The sequence below is a fragment of the Manis javanica genome, chromosome 14 (genome assembly GCF_040802235.1).
Source record: "Manis javanica isolate MJ-LG chromosome 14, MJ_LKY, whole genome shotgun sequence".
Classification (NCBI taxonomy): domain Eukaryota; kingdom Metazoa; phylum Chordata; class Mammalia; order Pholidota; family Manidae; genus Manis; species Manis javanica.
In genome coordinates, this window is record NC_133169.1 from 9,307,361 (window position 1) to 9,327,000 (window position 19,640).

Below are 19,640 nucleotides of genomic sequence, written 5' to 3' on the forward strand. Positions count from 1 at the left end.
AGGGAGGCCTGCTCCTTGACCCATATGAGCTCCCAGGAATTCTTCCCGAGATCCGGGATGAGATGGGCGCAATCACAAAAACACCCACCTTGCAAAATGGTACCAGATGCTGGAAGTTGAGCAGTGGGGCCCCAAAGGTGATGTTTTAAGGACAGAGCGTCCAAGGGAGGGGCGTTAAGGCACCAAAGCTGTTTCTCACCCCCCTACCCATCCCCAGGCAGCCTTCCCCACCCCCATGCCTCCCACCCTGCCCATCCCTCCGGCTCCACTTTCCAGATTTCATTCTATTTTGCCTCAACTTTGAAAAAATGTCCAAAAGGCCTGAGTATCCTTCTTCCTCTGACACCCAGAAGGGCTCTTCCATCTGCACATGAAGCGCCACCTGCGGAGATGTGAGGCCTCGTGGTCCTGTCCGCCAAGGGTCGGGTGACTGGGGAGGGCCGCGGTGACTGGGGAGGGCCGGAGATGGAGTCTGCGCTCGCCTGGGTGCCTGGAAGGAGATCCGAGGGCACCCTGCCAGGAGCAGGAGCCTCTTGGAGAGCAGGGGAGAGGAAATGCTGGGACGGCCCTGTCTGCGCAGCTGGCTGGGGAGGGGGTCCGTGGTCAGGGTGGCAGTGGGCAGGGGTGGAAGCAGGCCAGGGAGCAGTCAGCACTGGGGTGGGAACAGGGCCGGGCACTTGTCAGGGAGGGTGGGAGGTGAGCCTGTGTGCAGTGCCCACTGCGGGCAGGGCCCCCTGCCGGGGACTGGCACACCTCCTCCCGCGCCATCCCTCTGACTGCACGATGCTGCCCTTGACTACCTGGTCTGCAGAAATGCCCGCACCTGCACTCCCGGAGACCCATGGCGAAGGCTCCTGCACTGTTGGGTCCCTCTATGACTTCCTGGGGTGAGCCCCTGGGCAGGCAAACCAAACCCATCGTGCTCATGGGCACTGCCAAGGTGGCCAAGCTATGGAGGAAAGAGTACATGCTTATCTCTGGGAAGGGGGCCTTGTAGTTTGCAGGGGACATGCAGAGACTCTTGGGGGTTGGGGTGCCACCTCTTCTCCCCTGGGCTTATGCTGGGTGTTTCTTTATAAAAATGCATTTAGATATATGTTCATTGTTATGTTCTGCTGTGTACGTTTTTCACAATTAACAAGGTCTCTAACAAAAGAATATTGTGGACAACTTTTGAGCATAATGTGTTCCCATGATTTTGGAGGTTCATCATTTATTTGCAGAAATGAGTGGTGAGGCACGTGGTATGAACATTTGACAGTTCTTGATGCACATCACACTTGCACTTCTATGACTACTAGTAACTTCAAACTCATCCCAAATACCAGTGGAGAGGCAGAGATGAAGGACACCATGGGGCCTGCAGAAACGGGAGGCAGCCGCCAGGACCCTCCTCTTCTGGAACCTGTGACCAGCCGGCGTCCCTTCCCCAGGTGCAGATGCAGAGCTGGGTGAGGTCTTTCCATTCGGCTCATTCACCCTACGTCCCCTGAAGCAGCCCGAGGGCCTGGCCCTGGGGGTCAGAGTGAGCCGACTTCATATGTGCCCCAGAGGCACAGGTGCAGAGGGACAGCAGACCGAAAGCAGGGCGGAGTGAGCACAGTAATGGGTGTAGACAGCACATAGGCAGGTGTGGGAAAGGGGCCCGAGAGCTGGGCCAGGAAGGGACTTTGGAGAGGGGGCAGCGGCGGTGGGGGTGTGAAAGAGCCACGAGCAAACAGACCTGCAGGAATGGGTGACACGTTAGGCGTGTTTGAGACTTGCCTGCAGAGACAGGAAGAGACCACAGAGGCCTTGGACACTGTGCTCAGAGCTAAGCTTCGTCCTGTAAGTCGGCATTTCCCCAAGTATGGGATGATTCAGAACACGAACTTAGCAGGAACTCAGTAGGGCTTTTGTTTACAGAAGGAAGAGGGCGGTGAATCCCAAGGTCCAGTATGTTGTGAAACACCAAAGTGAAGAATTACTGAGGTCCCACTGGAGAGGGGATGTGAGGATGGAGAAGGGAGCAGGGCTGTAGCATTTCCCAAACTGCTCTGCCCTTGAGCCACACCCCCTTGTTTAAAGGCATCTCTCACGGATCACACCAAGAGTTTCTGCTGCAGGTAAACTGGGTGCCAGGCTGCGGACACGGTGAGTGCAGGGGCCAGGCCTCGCGGTGTCCCCCCACAGCCCTCAGCTTCTCGCTCTCCGCACCTGGGACAGATCCTCCACCGCGTGGTCCCTCAGTGAAACCCCATTTTGGTCTCAGGAGCACAACCACATCTCTGCGCTGAGCATGAGCTATTTAGGGCGGACCTGTCTGCCCAGCCCTGAGCCCTTTCAAGGATTTCCTCATTCCTTCCATAAAGAGCCGATGAGCACCTCCTGAGCGCCAGCCGCTGCGCCAGGAGCGTAGGACACGTCCATGAATCAATCCAAGCGTCTGCCCCCCGTCGTGCCATTAGAGGAAGGAAAGCACTACGCAGTGTAACAATACATAAGGCGTTTTGTAGTATATTAGAAGGTGCTAAGGGCTCTGCAAATAGCAGGGTAGGAGGGTCAGGACCTGGGGAGCGGTTTCAGTTTTACATCAAGAGGTCAGACAGGCTTCATGGAGGAGGTGAGTTTTGAGGAAAGGCTGGAAGGTGAGGAGGGAGTGACCAGGTGCACATGGGGGAACAGCTTGCCCTGCAGAGGTGACCAAGTGCTGCGGTGTTCCAGGTGCTGGAGGTCAGTGTGGCTGGAGCAGAGGTGAGTGCAGCTGAGAGAGAAGGAGACGCCGAGATCAGAGGGGTCATGGGGAGCCCGATCGTGTCCATCTTGACCAGGATCTCGGGATGCCAGACAAATGGGGCCTCGGAGCCTGTGTGATAACCAGGACTTGCTGGACAGGTGAGGAAACGAGGGGGCAGGGAAGGGAGGCGCTCCCCAAAGAGCACTGGAATGGAACTGGGCTCCTGAGGAGTCTTTCCCAAACCCAGCTCTGGCTGCAGCGGACCTTGCCTGGGCGCTGTGCAGGGCTGCGCTCTCCCCTCTTCCCCAGGACCCAGGAACGACTGCCCACGTGGCCACAGCAGCAGGCCCAGGGCTCAGGGCGGCGGCCGCGCAGCACTGCCCGCCAGGGGGCGCTGTCCCAGCGCAGCCTCTCTGCCCGGGAAGCCGCCTGTCCTGGCTCCCGGAGCGGCCCTCTCCCCACCTGCTCCTGCCTCCAGCCGGTCCAGGCTCCTGCCCACCCGCACCTGCCACTTGGTCTCAGCGTCCCTCTCTTGCCTCTGCCCCAGGCCATGGGGTGGAGGAGCCCAGCCGCAAGAAGAGCTGAAAAGCGGACCCCCATCCTGGTCTTCGGGGGCAGAGTGGGGGAGCCGAGGAAGGACGGCCTGAGGGCGGGTGTCGGTGCGTGGAATGTGCATAGTCACCAGTGTTGTCTCCTGACGCCCTGGGGCGGGTCTTGCTCTTTCCCTGTTGTTTGCTGCTGGAGGGTCCCCAGGGGCTCATTTGGAACTGGGGAGCAGGGCAACCGGGAAAGGAACAGAGGCCAACTCAGAAAGCAGAGAGGAGTCCCTCGTGACTGGAAGGCCTTTACCCCCGTGGCCACTGGACAAGGAGGCCAACCCCAGGCCCCACTCACGGAGTTCATCCCTTTCCAACAGCAACCACCCGGAGAGGGGAAACTGAGGCACCAGACATAAAAACCAGCTTTCAGGTGGGCTCCTGCCCAGCCCCTAAGTCCTGGCTGTCTCGGGATGGGGCCTGCGGGGACAAGGCCCACACCCTGCGGATCCCATGAGGGCAGGGGAGGGCAGGGCTGTCTCAGGCCCCTTATCAGCACCGTGCCCAGGCCACACCCACCTGGCACAGTCCCCCAGCTGGGAGAGGAGAGACAGTCCAGAGAGCCCCCACCGCACTGCCCTGCAGGCCGAGCTCGGGGAAGCCGGGACTGGGGTCAGCATGCAGTCTCCCTCGCCCACTGCCTCCAGTGCCTCCTGCTCCGTCTCGTCCCCAGCCCTGACCCTGCTCTCCGGGCCTCTGGGACCTAAACCCCCAAACCCGAGGAGCAGAGGTCAGCGGGAGTCCCCAGCTGACCAGGGAAACAGGCTCCTCCCCTGAACTTTGGTCTGGCTCCCGTACCTGGACTGAGGCCAAGAATAAGGTTTCCCTCTCCAAGCAGACTTCCTGCTGGCCGAAGCTGGGGAAATCCCAGCAGCTGCCCTGTCCCTGCCCCCCAGAGCCTCACAGCCAGGGCAGGGAGCCGCCTCTCCTGAGGGCAGAGGGGGCTCGCATGGGGTGGGCGAGGCTGGGCCACACCTAGGAGGAGGATGGGCTGGGAGAGGGGTCCAGGATATAGCAGGGGCTGGGGCCAGCCCCCAAGAGGGACAGAGATGAGCTCGTCCACCCCCTCACCCCTCACTTCTTGGGTGTCAGTTTAGCACCAACATCCAGCTCTGGGGACAGGGTGTGGGCAGGGGAGATGGGGGGGAGGGCGGGAGACCTGGAGGGATGCCGGATTTGCCAGCCCAGGAGGGAGGGAGTGGGGGGCTGAGAGGGGAGGAGACAGCTGGCAGGGCGCGCTCTCCCCACACGCTGGGACGGAGGGGGAGCCCCTCCTCCCCACAGTCTGCTGGGGTGGAAAGTTGGGAAGTGGAGGAATGAGTGGAGCGAGGGGTGTCCACATGGCAGAAAGCAAAGCCCCCGCAAGGAGAGAAGAAGACGCCTGAGCAGGCATGGTGCTGGGCCCTAGAATGGTTATTCTTATCCTGTTTCCCTAGAGATCTCACTCGGCGCCCCTCACAACAGCTGAGACATGTTCTCCCTCCAGCTCTCACACTGAGGGATTGGGGGCCACGCCCAGAACCCCAGCCCTGGGCAGGAGCCTCATCTTCCCTCAGTGAGTGCCTCCCCTGTTCTCTCCCTCCTTTGCAGCTAACTGCCCCCTTCTGGTCAAAGCTGAGCTTCCTCCTTTTCCTCCTCCTCCAAGAAGCCCTCCTAGACTAACCCCTCCCCACCCCACTCACTCCAGGGCTCCTCATCCTCCCCAGAATGACCAGACTCCTTTTTCTTGTCTGGACACTGATAGATGGCTGTGTAATGTTCTAAGCACTGTGGCTTCCTGGGTGTGTCTCGGGTCTCTCCCATTGGGAGCAACTCCTGGGCAGGACCTTGACATCGGGTCACAAGCCAGATGGCAGGGAGGGGGTGCGGGAGCTGGCAGTGGATTTTCACAGCACAGAATGCTAGTTAAACAGCCCCATCTCTCCATCACCACCTGTCTCAATCTGACCTTCACACCTCCACTCCCCCCGCCTTCTTCAAACCCAAGCCATCAGCTTCTCTCAGCTTCCTGCTCTGGCCAGCAGCTCCACCTTCTCCCATCTGCAACCACAAAGCCATCTTTGACTCTTGCCTCTGACCCCCTGGGTACAGGCTCACATGGATCCCTGCCTTCTCCAGGCTCCAACCCCAGTCACCTCAAGTCAACGAGTGTCAGGGGCTTTGCCCAAAGGATGAGTAAGGCGTGGCCTTGCCTCAAGGGAGTCAGCACGGGGCCCTGGCTTTCCTCAGCCTGCACTAAGCCTTCTCCCAGAAGCCCGGAGAGCTTTGGAAACAGAGGTGGATTTCCTCTCCGGCACGGGCTCAGCTGGAGGAAGGTGATCTGGGCCGTTCTGTTTTACCTTCATAGAAGGGACGAGGTTGTGGCTCACCAGTGACTGGCTGCCTGGCCTGGGGCAAGTTTCTCAACTTCTGAGTCTTTGTTTCCTCAACAATGTGGGGATGATAAAAACCGTTCCAGGATTGGGGTAGGATGAGCCATACTGTAGCTAGCATGTATTAGCTCCCGCTGTGCACCAAGCAGCTGTCCCAAGTGTTTTATGCGCATTGTGTTATTTTATCCTTGTGCCCCCTGTGAGGCAGGTGACATTACCATCTCTTTTTTCAGAAGAAGAAACTGAGGCTCAGGGAGATTGAATAAATGGTCCAAGTCAACCTAATTAAAAAGCACTGGAGTCAGGATTTCATGCAAGGCAGTGTTTCAGAATCCAATGCTACTCACCTGTGCACTCTATCTTTAAAATGATTGTAATAATATCCCAGGTTTTTTTTTTCAGTTCTACTCTTTGCCAGGCTCCATGTTGATTGCTTTATTTTCATCCTTAGAACAACCTTGAACGGCAGACATTATCATTTTATGAGAAAATCGAGGCTCAAAAAGGTTAAGTAATGCCCAAGGTCCCTGGGCTAGTTCCCTGTACATCCAGACTTAAACCCAAGTCTGTCCTACTCCAGTTTTCTCTTCTGCTCAGCACTGGGCTGTGGCTTAGCCTGTCTGCTCACCTCCCAGGCTCCCTCCGTCACGATGCTGCTTCTCCCATCTCTCATCGCTAACCTTTCCACCCACTCTCCACACCAGCTCTGTCTTGCTTCCTCCCCTTCTCAGATTCCTACCCACCCTCAAGGTCCACCCTTCAAGGCCCAACTCTCAGGAAGCCCTCCCTGCTGATTCATTCAAGCCTGACTTCTCCAAAGAGCGCATAACGGGTAACATTTGTGGCATATATTTTGGCACTTGCTCCTATTTGGTTGACAGTGTAATTATGTATGATCTGGTAGTTTTCTAATTATTAAATGTTTAAAAATCTTATACCCCCATTCAGAGAGCAAAAATTTCTTGAGGGCAAGAACTCTGATTTCCCCTTCTCTTATGCCATCTCCTGCTCTCATCTCATCACGTGGCAGCGGCTAGGCACAAGGCAAGAGCACCTTCAGTAAACAGGGACTAAAAGGGTATTGAAGCGGCAGAAAGTCCCAGAGAGCTAACCACCTTCAGATCTTATTATCTAGATAGGTATCTGCACAATGTGGTACTCTGGCTGTGTGCAGCATGAACCTCACCTGAAGGCGGCCTCCCCCGGGCTTCCGGGAGCAAGGGTTCCTTTCAGGACAGATCACCCAAAGGACAGCTTTCCCCTCCCTGCTCCAGCACCAATTTCTTGTCCTTCCCTCCCTCTGTGTCCTGCCTGAATGAGAGTGCTGAGAGATTCACCTCACCGCAGGTGGGAGACAGTAATGGTGGGGGTGGGAGGGCACACAGGGCTGGCTGACAGTTCTTAAGCCCAGTATGTCTGAACTGCCCGTGTCACTGCAATGACCCACACAATCAGGCTGTTTCACGAACGTACAGGGCCAGTGGCACAGGGTCCTACACTCAGCAGGACCCCACGCTTAATCATTTTTGAACGAGGGACCCTACATTTTCACTTTGCACTGGGCCCCCAAGTTATGCAGCCAGTCCTTTATGTCCCTTCCACGACACGCGATCCCTTCCACAGCGCCAGAACCCATGCAGATGGAAGGGAAAACACAGCCTGGGGTCCAGCAGCCTGGGACTTCCTGGCCCAGCCACTTATGAGCAACAAGGGACTCATGGGGCAAGTTGTCACACCTTAACCTGCTCCCAGCTCTGTCTCACAGTTCCACGGTCTCCTCATCTGCCCAGTGCAGATTTCCCTAGGTTTTCCAGGAGGGTCCCAGGAGAAAATGCCTGACACACAGTAAACACTCAACAAGCAGCAGCTCTTAGGAGCTCTGTTGTGATTATTGCTGAGGCAGGGACACAGAAGGGAGTTGGGAATGTAGATGGAACTGGAAAGAGCTGGAGGTTTGGCCTTGGGGTCAGATGCCTCATGCTTCAGGTCCGGAGATCAGAGGAAGGCCTCCTCAGAGGCCAGGCCACCCTCCATGATTAGTAACCCTTCCCCCGCTCCACTTTTCTAATCCTCTCTCCCCAGCCTCCTCCACTTGCATCTGGGCTCTATCTCCAGCAATTTTCTTATCATGTCTTGAACATGAACACTTCTTGTCTCTGCTTCCAAAACTTTGTGCAATGCCCCTAAATATTCTCTCTCTCTTCTGCTTCTCAACTCATGCCTATCACCTCCTCCAGGAGGCCTTCTCTGACTAGTAGCTCTCTCCCCTCCTCTCCTTGATTCCAGGAGTAGCATTACATTGCAGCTGCTCAGACTTCGCTTAGTCATGGCTTCCTGCCTTCCCCACCAACTTGGAGGAAGCAGATACCATATCCCCATCTAGAATGTAACGCCTGAGGACAGACACCTGGCCCCTTTGAAATTCTCCCCACCACAGCAGAATGCCCCTTACTGAGCGAGGAGTTCTGTGCAAGCCAACTTCCCTGGGTCCATTTTTCCACGTTTGGCAGACATGGTGGGCCATTCCTGCCCCTTCTCAGAGTGACGGTAGGAACCACTCAGTAAAGGAGACTGAGCCTCTGGGAATCTGGGCACATGAGTACTGCATGAACATCACTATTTCAGGGTGCCCCTGTCCTCAGCAACAAGAGCGAAGGAGACGCCACGGTGAGCAGGAAAACCCCTTGGGAGAAGTTAGCCCCGGAGAGCCCGGATCTGATGTCCAGCTCTACCACCGCCCTGTTGGGTGACCTGAGCAAGGAATTTCCTGAGTTTTTGAGTGTCAGGGACAAATTTCAGGCTGGGTATATGACTGGCTACTCCAAGAGACCATGGGCGGAACTTTTATTTGTTCACTTACGATTGCTGGGTGAGGAAAGCAGAGCTGGCCCTAAACAAAACTGTTGAGTTCTAGAAATTTGTTTTGTGGTCCTCCTTCCTGTTCTTTCAGCCCAGATCCCTTCCACCATCTTCCAAGACTCAATGGGAGGAGAGGAGAGAGCCTCCTCTCCCAGATAGTTCCCTAAATGGTTCCACCTACAGAGGAACCCTCACACCTGTAGGAGTGAGGTCCCAGTCAACTGCCTTTCCCAGGTCAATTGAACTTGAGGTTCTCCATCGGTAACAATGGCATGATTGACTGTGTTGCATATTCCAATAACAATCTCTAAGAATATTTTGATGGCGAGATCATGGGGGGAGGGAGCTTCTTATCCCTGAAATCCCTCGCACCCACTGAGAATATTGCAAACAAACCTATTTTGCTCTTATTTGGTTCTGTTACCTATATATGCTATATAATAAGCCTGTTTCCTTCTTATTCAGTTCTGTTATGCTTTATAATAAACTATCCCAAAATTTAGCTGCCCACCATGGGAGCCATTTTATCTCACGATTTTGTGGGTCAGGAATTTGGACAGGACTCATTGGGGGATTCTTCCACTGAATTCGGCACTGACTGGAGTCACCCAAGGGTGTTCAGCTGGTGGCTCAGCAAGGCTGGATGGTGCGGGGTGACTCTCCTCCTGTGGGTGGCACGTTGCCTGAGGTGGTGGGAAGGCTGGGCTCTGCTGGGTGCCTCTCCCCCTCCCTGTAGTCCCAGGGTGTTTGTGCATGCATCCTCTAGTTGGGCTGGCTCAGGGTTATAGGAGGAAAAAGGTAGAAGCTGCAAATCCTCTCAAAGGCGAGGCCCAGTGTCACTTCCGCTGTCCTCTGTTGGTCAGAGTAGTCAAAGGCCAGCCAAGATTCAGGAGAAGGGTTTAGGTCCCACCTCTCCAGGGAGGAGTATCATAGAATTTGTGGCCATCTTACGATTGCTGGGTGAGGAAAGCAGAGCTGGCCCTCAACAAAACTGTTGAGTTCTGGAAACTTGTTTTGTGGTCCTCCTTCCTGTTCTTTCAGCCCAGAATCCTTCCACCATCTTCCAGGACTCAGTGGGAGGAGAGGGGAGAGCCTCCTCTCCCAGATAGTTCCCTAAATGGTTCCATCTACGGAGGAACTAATTTAAGTAGAGTCCATGCCTGTAGGAATGAAGTGAGTCTCAGTCAACTGCCTTTCTCCTGGTCCAGAAAAGATACGTGGACCAGGAGACCTGGGAGGGAAAAAGCTAGTAGAGTTTCTTGATAAGAAAATTAAAGTTTCAGACATGGCTGAAGTTCCAGCGTAAGGTAAGAAACAGCTCAGCCTCCTGGATATCTCCCCTCTTCATGCCCCACACCTAGCCTCACCTGGTCAGATCCCAGGAGTCACCCTCCCTGGATGACTCAAAATGCAGCCTGTGGTCTAGAACCCACTCTACCCAAACACCTAACCCTCTTCTGGGATCCTCTGCTCCATCTCCTAACAGCTCTATTTTTTCCCCTTTTATCCTTCTTCAGACCCTGGGCCCCTCAGCCTTACCTGCTGCCAGGACTGGTTTCTCTAGCCAGCATCGCCACCTTCTGTCTCATGGGCACTGATGCGTACCAGGGTCTGTGCAAACACCTCATCGGCATTATTACAATGACTCCTGGCAACAAGGCATTACTCGCATTTTATAGATGAAGAATTGGAGACTCAGAGACATTAGGCACCACACCTAAGTTCAAGCGCTCCAACTCAAAAGTCCAGGCTTTAAGCACTGTGCTATCTACCTACTCATCTAATTACCTACTGTTCAAATGAACTCCCATATCCAAATGCCTGGGCCTTATATCCCAGGCTCCCACAGTCATTGTGAAAGGCTGGCAGTCTCTCAACGTGCTAATCAAAGACCCATTTAGATGACAAGAGAAGGGAGGAACTCAGGGACCCTGAATCCTTAAAGGAAGGAATGCAAGAAATATCTCTGTTGAAGGTACAGTCAAGGTTTTTGTCTTATTTTAAGTCACAGTGTGTGGGTCAGTGGTGAAGATAAATCTCTACATGATATCGTAGAAATCTAGTTACAGGGAGATAAAAGAGAACTAACTAAGCAGGAAGAAAAAAAACTGAACAGTTCATTTGGCAGTATGAGCACTGTAGTCACACCTCGTTTAACTGGAAGTCAGACTCCCACAATCCCAGTTCTGTGGAACGCAGCACCAAATCCGGAAGTGAAAGAGGCCTTTGAGCACCCAACTTAGCTAACATTGATCTCTTGAATCCAAGCCAGATCCTTAGGCCTCCACGCAGAGCTTTACTGAGTGACAGTGAACAAAGGACTTAAGAGGCTGACCTCTGGCTTCCCAGCCCATGGCCCTTGGGGGACAAGGCTGGGTGTGGGCAAGTCCTGCCACACAGGGAAGGTTCTGAGAGCAGAGGCAGCAGACCACCTACCCGAACAGGACAATAGGGCTCAAAGGTGGACACAGCATTGTGCTGCAGGGTGCTTCGCTTTAGAAAAAGATTTATAATGCCTCACTACAGGGTGCCTGCTGGCTTAACAAGCCCTTTCACTAAGATTATCTCATGTCATCTCCACAGCAAGCCTAAGAAGCAGGCAGCCAAGGAGAAAACAAATACTCAGAGAGGCTGAGTGACTTTTCCATGATCACACAGATCAGAGAGTGGTGGCCCTGGGCCTAAGCCCAAACCTCACCTGGCTGGCACAGGCCCTTTCTTCTGCATATGACTTGGCCCTGGCCTCTACACCATGACGCCTCCTTTTTCATAGTGATGACCATGAGTCATCAAGAAAAGGTTAGTGTACAACTAGTCAACTCTGTTAGAGAAGATAGGGAAGTAGCTAATACATTTTTTTAATTTTTCATAAAAAATGATACAAAGGATAAAGTTCAGCTTTCTGTTCTGAGCTACATTAACAATTATAACCATTCACCTTCTACGCCTAATCGCCACACGGCACCCTGACACTGATGTGCCTCCTCGTCCAGCTCCTGTCTCCCGACTCCAATCTGGCATGAGTCCTGCCCTCCACCTCTATGCCACCACTTGATCCTCTCCCCTCTCTCCTGAGTGCTTCTAAAATTCCTCAGTGGGATCCCGGCCTCCAGTTCTGACCCCTCAGATTTATCCTCCATTCACATCATTCTGACCACATTCCTGGTGGATTCTGCTCTTGTTCTGATCCTCTTTCTGAAATGCCCTTTGTCCACCCACTTACTTGATTGATTTCCGCGTATCTTTAAAGAACCCAGCTGAGCTGTCACCCCCACACACCTCTTCTTGGTGTCCCCACAATACCCTATCTGCATACCACAATGCCTCTTTCCTTGCGTCTATCAGTCAGGATGCTTGTGGTTTGGGGTAACAGAACTCCCACACCTCAAGCAGCTTAAGTGAAAGGGGCTTGATGTCTCTTTACAAGAGGTCCAGAGGTAGGTGGTTCCAGAGTGGGGTCAGTAATGTCAGGGTTCTAAATTAGCATCTCTGCAATTCTCTCGGCCCCTCTGTGAGATGGCTTCAGCACCTCCAAACTGTAGGACAGCATCCAAAGTCAGAGAAAATAGGTAAGTTCACTAGGACTGCAGCAATAAAATACCATAGACAGTGTGGCTTAAACAACAGGGCTTCATGGCTTCATTTTCTCACAATTCTAGAGGCTAGAAGGGCAAGATCAAAGCACGGGCAGGTTTGGTTTCTCCGAGGCCTCTCCTCTTGGGTAAGGTGGTCATCTTCTCCCTGTGTCCTCACATCATCTTTCCTCTATGTGTGTCTGTGTCCAAATTTCTTCTTCTTTACAAGAGTGCCAATTGTATTGGATTAAGGTCCACCTTAATGGTCTCATTTTAATCACCTCATTAAAGATCCTATCTCCAAATACAGTCACATTCTGAGGTCCTGGGAGTGAGGACTTTAACATACAAATTTGAGGAAGGGGCCACAATTCAGTCATAACAGAAGGAGATGCAGGTATAGGAGTTTCCCTTTGAGAATCTCTCTTTTCGGGTGAGAAATCTTTCCCAGAGTCCTTCCAGTAAGCTCACAGAGCAGTTGGTAATGTGCCCTTTTCCTGGGTACAAGGGAGGCTAGGAAAGTATTTTTTGCCTTTATAATGATTAGAAGGCTCTGCCAGCCAGAAAGGGCTGGACATCATTCACGGGTAGGTTAGCAAACTGTTGCACTGCGCTCCCACACTGTGTCACAGTTGTCTGCTTATTACAGTTTCAGCTCTTTGGAGCAGAGACCAGTGATTCAGTCATCTGTGTACCCTTAGTGACCGGAACAGTGCCTGGCTCATAGTAGGTGCTCAGCCAAAATCTACTGACGGAATGAACAAATAGAATTTAACGAACAAGATGAACTCATTTATGTTTTGCGTGATCACATTAAACTCTGCCCATATGTTTGGCTTGTATAGTCTGTGGCTCACATCACACCTTTAAATAATCGTAGAGAGCATTGCTAATGGAACTGTTATTGTAACAAAGGAGACCAAGCTCAAAGTCTGGCATAGTGCGTGGTACATAGTATCTGCTGCATGGATTGTTCTGGAATGAATAATGGATGAATACTTCAAATATTTAAAATGCTGTGAAAAAATACTGTATATCACCTATTTCCATTCTACTCTAATAAAATATGATCCTGATGAACTTTGCCAATAGGCTAATAATGCTCAGAGCAATTGCCTCTGAGAAGTAAAGATACACTAATAACTGTAAGATGAGCTGCTAAAAAGTGTTTGATTTGGATTCTGTGGAGTTGCAGGAAGCTTATCACAAATCCACACAAAGCACAGCTGGGCTCTAGAATTATCACTTTTGCTCCACAAACCCCCACATATCTGGCCTTTTCATGTTCTACATAATAGGGAAGAGCCAAGTGCCTAACTAATGAACGGCATTAGTTGTGGGAGTGACAGATTTGGTAGGAGTTCCCCAAATTCTGGCCTCCCTCAATGTTAGAGATTCCCATGATTTCCACCTAATTCCTGCTTTCCCCTCTGCATCAAGGTGAAAGGACTCAGGCGGTTAAGGTGTGAATCACACAGAGTAAATGAGAAGCAGTAGAGGTAAAAAAAAAAAATCAAAGTTGCCACGAGTAACTGGATTCCCAGAGGCAGCGTATTTCGGCAGCATGAGGCAAACGGTGTAACCGGGAGCTCAGTCTCCTCTCGCCCTATTTCAGACCCAAGGGACCCACATCTCCCTTACACAGTTCAAGTAATGAGGTTCAATTAAAACGTTCAGGTTCAATTACTGTTTCAGGGCTTCAGGGGCAGTCTCAGGACAAAAATATTTTCCACAAGGAACTGAAGAGAAACTGGCTCTGTTCTGGACCAGTCAGCATGTAGGGGCAGGAGAGGACTTGGCCTGCAACCCACACCTGCATAATGCAGAGGCTGGACAAGATGGCACTTGTATGGGTATTTGTGCTTCTGCAGTGTCTGTGCCCTAGGTACTTTCCTAGCAGCAGGGAGGAGGTGCATGCTAGGGTATTTTACTTCCATGTTGTGAATTTTTCTTCTTTCCTTAAAGTCTTAGCAGTCCAGATTTTTGCTGCAGAATCAAGACCTGTTATTATAATGATGGTGATTTTTTTAAATCGTGCCAATGAACCTGGTCTTAACACATTATTGCAACCACGTTACCCAAGCCCATTACAACAATCTATTGTTAGAGAAAAATATCCTGGCAGTACTTGTATCTAGAAGTTCCGCCTTCTGATTTGATGCCAAAATATGACAGATTCACAGTTCCTTATGATGTCCAACTACTGTACATGAACTCCCACTCCCCTCTCCCTGCTGCCAACATAATGACTAGCTTTACTTTGATGTTCTCTGCTTTCCACAGTGGTTTTAACTCTTTGCCAGAGTCTTATGTGCTAAGCACTCTGATGTTTGGAATCCCATTACCTGCAACTCTACTAACTGGCATCCCACAGATCAAAAGTACAATAAGTAAAGAGATACTGTGAGATCCTACAGTGACTTCTGAACCATTTAGAAAATATTTTATTGTGTTTATCATAGTTTAACATTGGTGTTTCCATGTATTCAGAAATTTTTTTTCATGCCTGCTCCAAATAGAGTCTATCAATAAATTACACAATAAAGCATTCTAATAAACCAAGATGATATAGACAGACTGGAATGAGTAACAGGCCAAAATTAACCAAGTGAAATTGACAAGACTTAATGTAATTAACATGAAGTCTAGCATGTAGATTTCAAAACTACCTAATAGAAGAGACCTGGTTAACAGTCCTCATAAAAAAGTCATGGGGATTTTGCCTATCTATTCAGTAGTGTAGTATGGCCTTGAAACAGTCAATCCTATCCAAGGCCATCTTAAAAAAGAGTGTGTATGTCCAAATCAAGGAGAGAAAGTTTCATTCCATACTTGGCTGGTCAAGATCAGGTCTTTGGAGGACTGTAAAGTTTGAAGCCATATTTGAAGACAAAGGAAGAATGTTTCTTCCAGCAACTTCTTACAGAAAGCATAATGCCTGTCTTCAAAGTGCTGACAGACTGTCACATGAAACATTAAATTTAATCTACTAACTCAGGTGCCCAGAGGTCATGGGTGGTCATGTCAGTGGAACACGTTTCAGCTCCATATAAGGAAGAGCTTCCTACTAGGGTGACCTAAACATTGAACTTGGATGAAGTGTGGAGGGGCAAAGAAGATGATTTTCTTTTTCAGTAACTTCTATTCTTTGCCTGGGTGGTAGGTACTTAAGTACTTTATTGTTGTTCTTCAACCAATACATGTATTTTTTCAAGTACTTTTCTGTAGGTATGATGTATTTGAGAATGAAAAAACTAGGTTGACTAGGTGTTGGTCATAGTAAACTCCACATCATTGTGAGGATTCAAGGGGAGGCTGGCAGCACTTAGTGAGAGGATGGGATTATGACTTCCCACATTCATTCCATCTCTAAGATTCTGCACATCCAAAAATACATGTGCAATTATTAAAGAAAATCTTTTCTAAAATATTCTTAAGGTGATTGCCTCTTAATTACTTTGGTTTGAGGCTTCGTGCCATTGTTCACTACCACCATTACTGGTATTTGTTAGACTCTGATCCCCAAGTCTCTATTACAGTGATAATCATTTTTATTGGCCATTATATAATGAGAATTAGACACAATCTCTGCCCTCCCAGGATGACAAATGATGTGGACAGTCACAAGGAAAATACAGTGAGAGCCGGATATGAACAGTGAATAAATACAAAAGACAGCAAAAAGGTTTATGTGGTAAACAAACAGGTCAACGTTTCAGGTCTTGCAAGAGTGGGAAACAAATACACAAGGGCCTTGGAAAACACATCCTAAATAGGTTAAGACCAGGAGAAGCTAGCCTTCTGCTCCAAATAATTACAGCAGGATTCCTGGAAAAGAGCCTTCAGAAATACACAAATTCTGGCAATCTAACATTTGATTAGGGGAACCTTTCTCTTAGTCTATCAGGAAAGAAAAAAAAAGCCAAAATAGCTTAAATGGCCATTTCCTCATGTTAATCCTGCTCTCCCATTCTGTTCCTTTGTGATCTCTCACTACCCTCTCGGCTATGCTGATTTGAGATGGGGGAACCAAGACCTAAAAAAGGGAAATGAGAGGAAAGGGTATTTGTGGACTGTGATGGACGTGGAATCAGGGAGAGTCCTTGCATCCCCAAGTCACTACTAAATAAACAGCCAGGCTCTTTGCTCCTTCTGGCTGAGCCGTGACTTTGGGCAAAGTTACTTCTGCTTTGGACTCATTTAACCTTTAATCTGGGGATCCCCTCTCATATTACTGACATAAACTCCTCTATCCTCACAACAACTTGGGTTGATGGGAAAAATAAACCAAAACACAAAATCTTACGAGCTGCTTGAGTCAGTGTGGCAAAATGCAAATAATACTTACCAAATTTATCTTATTATCTTATACACACACACATATATTACATATAATAATATATCTTACAATCTATAATTTATCTTCACTTTGCTCAAGGGGAAATTGAGTCCCAAAGAGTGGAAATAAGTCAATTGGGGATACACCCTTCAGTCTTTGACTTCATCAATATGAATAGTGTTTTAATGTTAAACATTTTTCTTTCTGAAAGTTCTTATCATAGCCATTTTAGGGTTGGGGAAACTGAGGCACAGAGTAATTGAAATATATTGCGTCAGAGTAGGCCTCAGAAAATAGCGCTGAGATGAGAATCTCAAGAACCCGAATCCTCAAGACAAAATTGTTTTTCCATTAGACTCCTACCCAAGTTTGAAACAGTACATCCACTCAAAAGTTTGAGAAATAGGTGATAACTGGTATAAAATTTGAGTTCTTGATACCAAGAGAACAGTGTAGGGTCCAGGGTAGTAGCAACAGGAATCATGATTCTTGACCTTTGTAAAGGATGTCAGAGCTTACAAGCTCTCCACAGACGTTATTACACTCTGTCCTTATCAAGGGCATCAACAGAGCCCCCCTTTCACAGCTAAGCCAGAACTCAGAGACATTTAGCAGCCTGTCAGAGAACTCAGTTAGCAAAGGGCAGAACTGGGGCTGAACTTGAGGTCTTCTGACTCCCAACTTCAGTGGGAACACACTGGACAAAAGAGGCTACCCGAATTTCACTGGGAGACTAAGAGGAGACAGAGGGAGGTAGGAAGCAGCCAGTTTCGGCAGCAGCACAGAGCTTGCGTGTTAGCGGAAAAGGAAATTATCATCATTAGGCATTTGAAATGATGACACAGAACCGCTCTGGGCACTGTGGGGATCTACTACACCTCTAACCTCTGAGGGCCTGCAATATAAGACAAACACGCTAGGAACAAATGATATCCAGAGGTTATCTTCTGTAGTAGATCTACTACAAGAGCAGAGAGGAAAGCATTTATATCCTATACCTGGCCAGGGAAGTGGGGGATGTGGAGAATATAAGTGTAGAGATGAAAATGGGAGCAATAAAGAAGAGTGAGCCAGGAAAGGAAGAAACACACACACACCAATTCAGAAAGGGTTTGGAGGGAAGAAAAATAAACTTCAGCATAGTTTTTTCTTTTATCTTTTTTTAAGTTAAGAAATAATGGAGTAGCTGTGTTGTGACAAGAGCGGAGTTGAAAGGATAAGATTCAGAACAGAAACTTATCCTAGGCATATGGAACAATTATAAAGATGAGTGGGAAGAGGGACAAAGACAAGCATCAGTATGGACAAAGAAGGCTTTGAGCAAGATGGAAATTCAGGAGCAATTACAACCTGTCTTGACACCTAGACTGTTCCCAAGTGTTCCCACCCCCGTGCTTTCAGAAAGCTCATACTCTCCGTATTTCAGAACAAGAAGAATCTCCATAATGTGAAAGCCGGCCTGCAGCAGATAAAAGGCAGCAGCACATGGTGAAGGAGACAGTGGACAGGGACCTTGGGTATGCTGGGCAAGAAGTCCCTAGCCATCCCAATCTCCCCAGATTCTACCACCACAGGAGAGGCACCCAGTGCGAAACTCATTCATCCAGTAATTGTTAGCGAGTTCCCGGTCTGCTTTATCAAACCCAAATTCACCTGTTGAGTTTCAGGCCGGTGATCAGACTCTTAATGTGAAAATTCTGTTGAGCTCTTCTGGGCATAGGCATTTCTCCATGTATCTGTTTAGACTCAGGCCAGGAAGAGAGACCTGTTTTCTCTGTTAATTGTGTTTACTCAAGTCATCCTTTGTGACCCTAATTAGTCAAGAGAAGCAGCAGTAGACAACCACTAGGAGACTGGGGTGAATAAGAAAATACAGAAAGAATCCCTATACTCTGGTCGCTGGCCCTTTGTAGAACACAGGGTCCTTGGAGGTGAAGTACTGGGCCTGATTTTTACAACTTGAGCCATGAGCCAAAGGCCAGCAATACCAGACTTGGAAGAAGCTGTTCATTCCTGATCACGAGTTGGTTTCTGAGTTAACACAATTACTAAGATTTGCATGGGTGGGTGAGAGTTTAAGGATTTTTATCATAATGATTCTTATGATTATTTTTGCCAACATTTGTTCATTTGCCACATTTACATTGTGCCATTCTGTTCTAACCACTCTACGTATATTAACACATTTAATACAACCACATGAGTAGATACTATAGGTATTATGTTCATACAGATGAAGAACTGACAAGAGACTTAAGTAACTTACCCAAGGTCACACAGCCAGTAACTTAAGGCACTGGGACCTGACTATAATTTACATCTCCTAACTAAACCCCAATGTTTTAAAAAGAATGTTCAAGCAAACATCTGACGTTTATATATAAGACATTGTTCTTGGTACTATGCCAAAGATACAAAGGATATATGGACAGTTCCCACAAAGAGCTCACGCTATACTTGCAGATTAGTCCCTTTTATGACACTAAACGTTTGCTCATTTATCTACATAGTAGGATTTTTCTAATCTACCTTTTATCACAAGTGCTGTTATCCTTTCTTTTCAAACAGTAAAGATAACTTTGGGCCCAGAGGGGACTAACTGACTAGTTAATTTATCAACAGCTAAATAGCTAGTAGCAAATCCAAATCTGGAAGCCCAACTTTTCTGACAACTAATGAGTTATGTTTCCATGGTCTTTGAAGCATTTAAGACACGTAAAGGTGTTATCAGAACAACGGTACAAAGGATGTTTACTCCTTTATCCCAAATTGTTCTTCACTTCTCCTTCAGTTCTCTAACTTCCTTTCTGCCACACCCTTATTGTTTATTATTCTAACTTAATCTGTACTGATCGTCACTCTTCCCTTTTTTCTGCCTCTGGAGTGAAATTAGGCCTGGACACCACTGAGCCATATGCGGCTAGGGATAGAGGTTAAATTGAACTGCTTGAGATTCTATACCATTTCCAAACCTTAAAGGAAAAAGAAAAATACTTTGGACAAGATACTTGTAATTGCTTGAGAAGGGACCAAAGATAGAAGAAAAAGAAAAGAGAGATTTAAATGATTTAGGAAGAGGACTTGCAAGCTTAGATCTGGACAGGCTTAAGACTAAATGCAGAATGATGGGCACAAGCTGGGAAACGGAATACTCCCCTTAGGGGGAAGTGGGGGTGGAAGGGG

General features: G+C 49.1%; 1 long non-coding RNA gene across 1 annotated transcript; it reads left to right on the forward strand.

The window, feature by feature from the left end:
* The first annotated feature begins 2,722 nt into the window (after positions 1-2,722).
* Positions 2,723-12,949, forward strand: LOC140846292 (uncharacterized). The gene is made up of 2 exons (XR_012125310.1): positions 2,723-2,874; positions 10,061-12,949. It is a non-coding gene; the product is annotated as an uncharacterized lncRNA (long non-coding RNA).
* Positions 12,950-19,640: the final 6,691 nt, after the last annotated feature.